Raw genomic sequence first — 10,391 nt, 5'->3', positions numbered from 1 at the left:
TCCAGACTCTGAGAAATCATATTGACTTGCTGAGTTAATATTTTGTTCTGAGCCAATATGGCATTCAGAGTATCAATTTCAAGAACTCCCTTCTTCTGAGGCATCCCATTACTCACAGGATTCCTCTCAGAAGTGTACATGAACTGGTTATTAGCAACCATGTCAATGAGTTCTTGAGCTTCCGCAGGCATTTTCTTTAGGTGAATGGATCCACCTGCAGAAGTATCCAATGATATCTTTGATAGCTCAGATAAACCATCATAGAATATATCCAGGATGGTCCATTCTGAAAGCATGTCAGAAGGACACTTTTTGGTCAGTTGCTTGTATCTCTCCCAAGCTTCATAGAGGGATTCACCTTCTTTTTGTCTGAAGGTTTGAACATCCACTCTAAGCTTACTAAGCTTTTGAGGAGGAAAGAACTTGGCTAAGAAAGCCATGACCAGCTTATCCCAAGAGTTCAGGCTATCTTTGGGTTGAGAGTCCAACCACACTCTAGCTCTGTCTCTTACAGCAAAGAGGAAAAGCATGAGCCTGTAGACTTCAGGATCTATTCCATTCGTCTTAACAGTATCACAGATCTGCAAGAATTCAGTTAAGAACTGAAAAGGATCTTCAGATGGAAGTCCATGAAACTTGCAGTTTTGCTGCATCAGAGAAACTAATTGAGGTTTCAGCTCAAAATTGTTTGCTCCAATAGTAGGGATGGAGATGCTTCTTCCATGTAAATTGGAATTAGGTGCAGTAAAGTCACCAAGTATTCTCCTTGCATTATTATTATTTTCGGCTGCCATCTCCTCTTCCTGTTCGAAAATTTCTGAAAGGTGCTTGTTGGATTGTTGTAATTTAGCTTCTCTTAGTTTCCTCTTCAGAGTCCTTTTAGGTTCTGGATCTTCTTCAACAAGAATGTTCTTGTCCTTGCTCCTGCTCATATGAAAAAGAGAGAACAGAAAAATAATAATAATAGGGATCCTTTTTGCCCAGGTATAGAGATTTCCTTATGTAAGTAGAAGAAGAAAAGAAGAGTAGAAGAAAAGAAGAAGAGAAAATCTGAACTCAGAGAGAGAGGGGGTTCGGATTTTTGGTGAGTGAGGAAGAGATGTTAGTAAATAAATAAATAGAAGGAGATGAGAGAGAGAGAGAGAGAGAATTTTCGAAAATTATTTTTGAAAAATGGTTAGTGATTTTCGAAAATTAAAAGAAGAAATAAATTAAAATTGAATTTTAAAACAATTAGTTAATTAAAAAGAATTTTTGAAAAAGAGGGAGATATTTTCGAAAATTAGAGAGAGAGAGTTAGTTAGGTAGTTTTGAAAAAGATAAGAAACAAACAAAAAGTTAGTTAGTTAGTTGAAACAAATTTGAAAATCAATTTTGAAAAGATAAGAAGATAAGAAGTTAGAAAAGATGTTTTAAAATTAAATTTTTGAAAAAGATATGATTTTGAAAAAGATAAGATAAAAAGATATTTTTGAAAAGATATGATTGAAATTAGTTTTGAAAAAGATTTGATTTTTAAAATCACAATTAATGACTTGATTCACAAGAAATCACAAGATATTATTCTAGAACTTAAAGTTTGAATCTTTCTTAACAAGCAAGTAACAAGCTTGAAATTTTTGAATCAAAACATTAATTGATGATGTTATTTTCGAAAATTATGAGATAGAATGAAGAAAAAGATTTTTGAAAAATATTTTTATAATTTTCGAAAATAAATAAGAAAAATGAAAAAGATTTATTTTTGAAAAAGATTTTGAAAAAAGATAAGATTTTTTTTAAATTGAAAATTTGATTTGACTCATAAAAACAACTAGATTTTTAAAAATTTTTGAAAAAGTCAAAACTAATTTTCGAAATTTTAAGAGAGAAAAAAGGGGAAGATATTTTTTTTTATTTTTGAATTTTTAATGATGAGAGAGAAAAACATGAAAATGATGCAATGCATGAAGATTTTTAGATCAAAACAATGAATGCATGCAAGAATGCTATGAATGTCAAGATGAACACCAAGAACACTTTGAAGATCATGATGAACATCAAGAACATATTTTTGAAAAATTTTCAATGCAAAGAAAACATGCAAGACACCAAACTTAGAAATCTTTCATGTTCAGACACTATGAATGCAAAAATGCATATGAAAAACAAGAAAAGACACAAAACAAGAAAACATCAAGATCAAACAAGAAGACTTACCAAGAACAACTTGAAGATCATGAAGAACAATATGAATGCATGAATTTTCGAAAAATGCAGAGAATTTTTAGAAAAAATGCAGTTGACACCAAACTTGAAATTGACTCAAGACTCAAACAAGAAACACAAAATATTTTTGATTTTTATGATTTTCTAATTTTTTTTGGATTTTTCGAAAATTATTGTGAAAAAGAAAAATAAGGGTTCCAAAATTTTTAATATGAATTCCAGGAATCTTGTACTCTTAGTCTAAAGCTCCAATCTGAGGGTTAGGCATGGCTTACTAGCCAGCCAAGCTTTAGTATGTAACTCAGACATGCCACAGCTGACATTCCAATTAACTTGCCTCTATGCTGATGGTTGGAAGCCCCTATCCAAAAGAATTAGACATGGCTTTACAGCCAGCCAGGCTTCAACATGCTTCATGAAACTCTAGAATTCATTCTTAAAAATCTGAAGAAAAATATATTTTTGAAAACATTTATTTTTAAAAAAAAATTTTCGAAAACAGATGAGAAATTTTTGAAAAATTTTTGAAAAATTTTTGAAAATTAAACAAAAAGAAAATTACCTAATCTGAGTAACAAGATGAACCGTCAGTTGTCCAAACTCGAACAATCCCCGGCAACGGCGCCAAAAACTTGGTGCACGAAATTGTGATCTCAGGCAACGGCGCCAAAAACTCTGTACGCACGTCTTAATAAATCGTTTTTCATTCACAACTTCAATACAACTAACCAGCAAGTGCACTGGGTCGTCCAAGTAATAAAACCTTACTTGAGTAAGGGTCGATCCCACGGAGATTGTTGGTATGAAGCAAGCTATGGTCACCTTGTAAATCTCAGTCAGGCGGATATCAAATAGTTATGGAGTTTTCGAATAATAATAATAAATAAACAGAAAATAAAGATAGAAATACTTATGTATATCATTGGTGAGAATTTCAGATAAAGGTATAGAGATGCTTTCGTCCCTCTGAACTTCTGCTTTCCTGCTGTCTTCATCCAATCAGTCCTACTCCTTTCCATGGCTGGCTTTATGTAAGGACATCACCATTGTCACTGGCTACTTTTAATCCTCTCTGGAAAATAGTCTGATGCGCTGTCACTGCATGGCTAATCGTCTGGAGGCATCACCGTGGTCAATGGTTGCATCCTATCCTCTTGTGAAAATGGTCCAAATGCTCTGTCACAGCACGGCTAATCATCTGAAGTTCTCGATCATACTGGAATAGGATTCACCCTCCTTTTACGTCTGTCACTACGCCCAGCACTCGCGAGTTTGAAGTTCGTCACAGTCATTCAATCCCAGAGTCCTACTCGGAATACCAAAGACAAGGTTTAGACTTTCCGGACTCTCATGACCGCCATCAATCTAGCTTACACCATGAAGATTCTGATTAAAAGATCCAAGAGATAATCATCCAATCTAATATGGAACGGAAGTGCAAATGAATATCTTAGAAATGGAATAAGTTGAATTGAATAGAAAAACAGTAGTACTTTGCATTAATCTTTGAGGAACAGCAGAGTTCCACACCTTAATCTATGGAGTGTAGAAACTCTACCGTTTGAAAATACATAAGTGAAAGGTTCAGGCATAGCCGAATGGCCAGCCCCCAAAACGAGATCACAGGATCAAAAATACAATCCAGGATGTCTAATACAATAGTAAAAAGTTATATTTATAATAAACTAGCTACTAGGATTTACAGAAGTAAGTAATTGATGCATAAATCTACTTCCGGGGCCCACTTGGTGTGTGCTTGGGCTGAGCTTGAATGTTACATGTGCAGAGGTTCTTTCTGGAGTTGAACGCCAGGTTGTAACGTGTTTCTGGCATTCAACTCTGGTTTGTGACGTGTTTCTAGCGTTTAACTCCAGACAGCAGCGTAGAACTGGCGTTCAACGCCCTTTTACATCGTCTAAACTCGGCCAAAGTATGGACTATTATATATTGCTGGAAAACCCTGGATGTCTACTTTCCAACGCAATTGGAAGTGCGCCATTTTGAGTTCGGTAGCTTCAGAAAATTTACTTTGAATGCAGGGAGGTCAGAATCCAACAGCATCAGCAGTCCTTCTTCAACCTCTGAATCTGATTTTTGCTCAAGTCCCTCAATTTCAGCCAGAAAATACCTGAAATCACAGAAAAACACAAAAACTCATAGTAAAGTCCAGAAATGTGAATTTAACATAAAAACTAATAAAAACATCCCTAAAAGTAACTAGATTCTACTAAAAACATACTAAGAACAATGCCAAAAAGCGTATAAATTATCCGCTCATCAGTAGTCCTGACCTGAAGAGGTCGGTTGACTTGTCGTCAAACATCCCGGGTCGGACAGCTCGACCCAGGGTATGAACAGTGCCCCTGCTCGAGTGTGGTCTTCCTTTTGAGGTCGAGTCCTTAGTTTTAGGACTTCGATCCTTCTCTAGTGAAGCCGAACTCGAGCATTTTGTCGACTTCTTCTTTGTAGAGTTTCCCTTTGAATGCGGAATATTTTCCTTAATTTTTTGAAACAGGCGTTCCTTTATTCTTTTGAAACGCGCGTCTCTCTGCCTTGGGAACGTGCGAGGGTTTAATAACCCATTAATTCTTTCCTTTGCTATTTTTCCCCCTTTCTTCATTTTGAATTTAGTTTTTTCAAAGATTTGGCTTCCGTTTCTTCTTCTCCTTTGCTCATTGTAACTCCACTCGTCTTCATTTTTCTGTTTTTGCCTGAGATATTTTGGTTAGTAATCCATTTTCATTTTCTTATTGTAGGACTAGTTGGCCATGTCTTCTCGCAAAAATATTGTTGAGACGTCTTCTAAGGTTCCCGAGGGGATGTCCGACTAGTTGGACTCCCTTGTGTTGCTGTGTGTTTCTCTAGCTAACTCTGAATTCTGTGCAGAGCTTAGAAAACATCATCGGATCTGTAGTAGTAGAGATCAAGAGAACAACTATGAATTGGTAGCACCTGATTCTGATGAAAGGGTTTGCTTCCCTGTTCCGACCCAGGGGGAGCGGCCCTTTTCTTATGCATACGACTTCTTTATTATCCAGATGAACATCACCCTTCCTTTCACTCCTTTTGAGACCGACCTGTTCTGGTCATGTAACGTAGCTCCATCTCAGCTTCATCTGAACTCATGGGGATTTATCAAAATTTTTCAATTGGTTTGCCAAGAATTTGATGTTAAACCTTCTCAAACTCTCTTTCTGTACCTCCTTGTGTTGACCAAGCCTGGGACTACCAAAAAGAAAGCTTCTTGGATTTCTTTTAGGTCTGCCCAGGGACACAAAGTTTTTTCCATGTATAATGAGTCTTTCAGGGATTTTAAGAATTACTTTTTTAAGATCCGAGCTGTTGAAGGAGCTCGTCCTTTCTTTTTGGATGAGAATGGCGAGCCCAACTTTCCCTTAGAATGGCAGAGGAATGTAGTGGTGTCTAGGTACACATGAGAGATGTTGGACGAAGTTGAGCAAGCTTTTGTAACCATGTTGGAAGAAAACTGGGGGCAGCCTCCCCATCTTGATACTAAGAAATTTTTAGGAAATCCTTTACTTCTCTAAACTGAGTTGGGTAGGGGTCGACTTCCTTGATATTTGTCGTATTTGTTTATTTTGTCGAGTTCATTCTTCTTTCTTTCTGGTTGATGACTTGGTTTTCTTTGTGTATTTTCATAGACGGTTAAAAATAATGACTCCACGAGGGCCTTTAAGAAGGCGAGGAAGGTTACAGCTGCCCAAAACATCTCCATCAAAGCGGCTGGGGAAGGATCCTCTCATGCTCTGCCAAATCAGCCAGTACTGAGTTCTCCAGGACCGAGGAGGATGATTCCTACCCCTTCGGGTTCGTGTGATCGATCCTCCCCAGACTTCTGCTGCTACCTCTTTTCCTACTGCCGTTCCTCCTCCAAAGTGACAAAGAACTGTTGAGCCCTTCAATCTGGATGCCCCTGACTTTGATGTTGTCGGGTTTGTTGATCAACAGATTGCTCCTTATGGTGTTATTCCTACTGACGATGTCTCTCTTCTTCGTCATTTGGATTTCATTACTCGGTGCAACATTAAAATGGCACATATGGGAGCAGCTTTATATCGAACTGCCCAGGATCTTCCTATCCACGCAACAAAGGCCTTTATGGAGGAGGCCAAATCAGAGTTCGATCGGATGAAGGGTTTGAAGGAAGAGCTTGAGGCAAAAGTGGCTAAGTTGGAGAAAGAGTTGGAGGGGGAGAAGACTCGAGCTATTGCTTTGGCGGCTTTTGCCAAGTTATCTGAAGACATGGCGTTGAAGCATAAGGAGAGTTATGTCACGACTTATAGGGAGATGATGGGTCTTAGGGAGGATTTGGAGTCTGCCCGAGATGATTATGCCGAGCTCCAGGGTCATCTTGTAGGCAGTGTAAATGCTGCTTATGAGAACTTGAAGGATCAAGTTCGAGTTCTTGCGCTCGAGCTTGACCTCACTCTTTTTAGCCTGGACAACGTTGTAAAAGATGGAAAGATCATCCCAGATGACCTTGATGATGATGATGATGTCGACCCTCCTCCTGTCCCTTCTGCCAAGGTCTCCGTTGCCCCGCCTCCTTCAACTCTAGCAACTAAAGTCGGCCAACCTAAGTCGGATCCCGATGTCCAGATCCTGAACTGGGATGACGGGATGGTAGATGTTGTACCTCTTCAGACTCGTCCTCCTTCACCTCAGGATGCAGCTACTAGGAAGTCCTTGGATCCTCTCTAATTATTTCAGATATATTTATGTATAGCCCGGCCTGTGGGCTTTGAACTCTTTTATTTTGTAGTTTTGTGGTTTTTGACTGTGGATACTTTTAGTTGCTTTTCTGTTAGCAACTCTGTTTTTGGGAAAAACAAAGTAGTTTCTCAGGCTTTTGGGGTTGACTTCAGGTGGCCTCTTGAGTTTTGTTATGATAACAACCTTGTTTCTTTTTGTGATATGCTTTGTCTGCATCTTTCTGAAAACTTAGGGAATCTTGAGAGTGTTGGAGCCTTGTTGTCCAATATCTTTTTATTGCCTTTTGCGTTTTCGTTGGTCCGACTTCTCCTTGTCGGTCCGAGTTGTAGCTTTAATTGGCTCGGGCCAACTTCTTCATGTCGGCCTCTTCTGAGTTATTTCTATTAATCCATTTTTAGTTGGACCTTTGTCAGGTCTCTTTTAGGGATTACTTTTTATAACTTTTTTTTCTTTTGGGCCGACTTCATCACGTCGGTCCCTTCTAAGTTATTTCTAGTAATCCTCCTTTTTTGGACCTTTGTCAGGTCTCTTTTAGGGATTACTTTTTATAACTTTTTTGTTTTGGACCGACTTCATCACGTCAGTCCCTTCTAAGTTATTTCTAGTAATCCTCCTTTTTTGGACCTTTGTCAGGTCTCTTTTAGGGATTACTTTTTGTAACTTTTTCTGTTTTGGGCCGACTTCATCACGTCGGTCCCTTCTAAGTTATTTCTAGTAATCCTCTTTTTTAGGGCTGGCCAGGCCTTTTTCTAGGGATTTACTTTTTATAACTTTGGTTATTGTGGTCGACTAGTCCGACTTCTTTACGTCGGCCTGTCTTTAAGTTATTTTTAGCAACCCATTTTTATTAAGACCTCGTCAAGTCCTTTCCATGGATCACTTTCGATAACTTTTTACATTATTCTGTTTTTGTCACCTTTTCATCTTTGCCGATTTCATAGAAATTGGGTTTGATCCCGTTTGGTTGACCTTTTGATGAATTTTGTTTTCATCTTCGTTGGTCTTTATCGTGATCAAGCAGTGAATTTGATTTTCACTTTCTGCTGATCTGTAGCTTTATAATCGGGCGATGAATTTTTGTGTTCCAGATTAATGCGTCTTGAGGATTTGTAGAGAATCTAAAAACTTTATTTAAAATAAAGAAAATGCAAACATATACACGTGGGCATTCTAAGTCAGGTGGTTCATGGATCTTGGCTTGGTGCCTCGTTAAAAAATCTTTTTCGGGAAAAAAAGTGCACCTTATCCTAAGATATTTTATTACCTCCTAACTGTAATACCTTCTTAAATTGTAGGCGTGCCATGACCTTGGGAGCTCTCGTCCTTCGAGTTTGGTCATCTTGTAGTATCCTTTTCCAAGTACTTCTATGACTCGGTAGGGTCCTTTCCAGTTTGCTGCCAGCTTCCCTTCTCCAGGTCGACTTGTTCTGATATCATTTCGGATTAAGACGAGATCGTCCTTGGCAAAACCTTGATGTACTACTTTTCGGTTATATCTTGAGGCCATCCGACGTTTTAACACCTGAAAGAACTGAAGATTGATGGTTTAGAAGTTATAGTAAACTCTCGTTGTAAGTATAGTTACTAAACCAAGCAATCAACCTTTCTTACAAATGTTTTGGTTAAATAACTCTGGGCAAGTTATGAAAACGTTTTGGTTAAATAGACTCTGACTTTTCCTATCCTCAGGTCCTAGTCTTTCCTTGGGAAAAGTTAGAGTTATTGGAACTCGAATTAATTCTTGAAGAATTCCAATTTTCAATCAACAATGAGTTTGATAGCTCAAGAGTCACCAATTATTTAACGAAAGCCAAAAGAGAAAATATCTAAATTAAATTAAAAGCATTCATAAATCTGAAATACCTTAAATTGTATTGAATCAAATTAAACATAAGAATCCATAAGCTAAATTGAAAAGATAAATAACAATTAAAGGAATAGAATAAATAAAACTAGAAAGTAATTTAAAGGAACATTGAACCTGTGATGAAGAAGAAATAACCCTAAATCCTAAAACTAAATCCTAAGAGAGAGGAGAGAACCTCTCTCTCTAAAAACTACATCTACTCCTAAAATTGTGAATGTGAAAGCTTGTGATTATGAATGAATGGATTCTCCCACTTTATAGCCTCTAATCTGTGTTTTCTGAGCCGCAAACTGGGTCGGAAACAGTCCAGAATTCACTGGTTGCGAATTCAAACACGCTGATTTTTCGTCACTGCGACGCGTCCGCGTGGACGACGCATTCGCATTGCCTAGCGTCAAAGCAGCTATGGCATATTATATATTAAATCAAAGCCCCAGACATTAGCTTTTCATCACAACTGGAACCGTGTCATTTGGACTTCTGTAGCTAAAGTTATAGCCGTTTGAGCGCGAAGAGGTCAGGCTGGACAGCTTAGCAATTTCTCCAACTTCTTGTATTCCTTCCACTTTTGCATGCTTCCTTTCCATCCTCTGAGCCATTCCTGCCCTGTAATCTCTGAAATAACTTAACACACATATCAAGGCATCTAATGGTAATAAGAGAGGATTTAAACATAGGGAACTGAAGGCCAAAGAAGCATGTTTTCAATCAAAGCACATAATTAGGAAGGCAAATATAAAACCATGCAAATAGTATGAATAAGTGGGTAAAGAGTTAATAAAATCCACTCAATTGAGCACAAGATAAGCCGTAAAATAGTGGTTTATCAACGCCTCTTCCTTGATCCGAGCTTTTTCTCGAATTTCTGGAAGTAGGTCGAGTTCCTCTTTTTGAAGTAGGGAATTGGCCTCTTCATTGTAGTGGATTACTCTGGGTGATCCTTCTTCGACCTCCATTGGGATTATTGCCTCCATTCCGTAAGCTAATCGGAAAGGTGATTCCTTTGTGGTGGAGTGTGGAGTTGTCCGATACGCCCATAAGACTTGTGGGAGCTCATCAGCCTAGGCTCCCTTTGCATCCTGTAATCTCCGTTTTAGCCCGGCTAATATAACTTTATTGGCGGCTTCTGCCTGTCCGTTAGCCTGGGGATGTTCTACGGATGTAAATTGGTGCTTTATTTTCAAGTCAGCCACCAATTTTCTGAAGTCTGCGTCTGTGAATTGAGTGCCATTATCTATGGTGATGGAGTATGGGACCCCAAACTTTGTGACAATGTTTCTATATAGGAATTTTCGACTTCTTTGAGCAATGGCGTTGGCTAGGGGCGCTGCTTCAATCCATTTTGTAAAGTAATCTACCCCGACGATGTGGAACTTGACCTGTCCTGATCCTTGAGGGAACGGCCCGAGGAGGTCGAGTCTCCATTTTGCGAATGGCCAGGGTGAGGTTACACTGATGAGCTCCTCTGGTGGGGCGATATGAAAATTAGCATGTTTCTGACATGGTAAACATGTCTTTACGAATTCCCTTGCTTCTTTTTGCAAAGTTTGCCAATAGAATCCGGCCCGGATCACTTTTTTGG

General features: G+C 38.4%; 1 non-coding gene across 1 annotated transcript; it reads left to right on the top strand.

Moving 5' to 3' along the window:
• The first annotated feature begins 290 nt into the window (after positions 1-290).
• On the top strand, positions 291-398 carry LOC112724950 (small nucleolar RNA R71). The gene has a single exon (XR_003164087.1). It is a non-coding gene; the product is annotated as a small nucleolar RNA R71 (small nucleolar RNA).
• Positions 399-10,391: the final 9,993 nt, after the last annotated feature.

The sequence above is a fragment of the Arachis hypogaea genome, chromosome 11 (assembly GCF_003086295.3).
Source record: "Arachis hypogaea cultivar Tifrunner chromosome 11, arahy.Tifrunner.gnm2.J5K5, whole genome shotgun sequence".
Classification (NCBI taxonomy): domain Eukaryota; kingdom Viridiplantae; phylum Streptophyta; class Magnoliopsida; order Fabales; family Fabaceae; genus Arachis; species Arachis hypogaea.
Note: the sequence above shows the minus strand (reverse complement) of the source record. Positions and strands in the feature narration are given on the sequence as shown.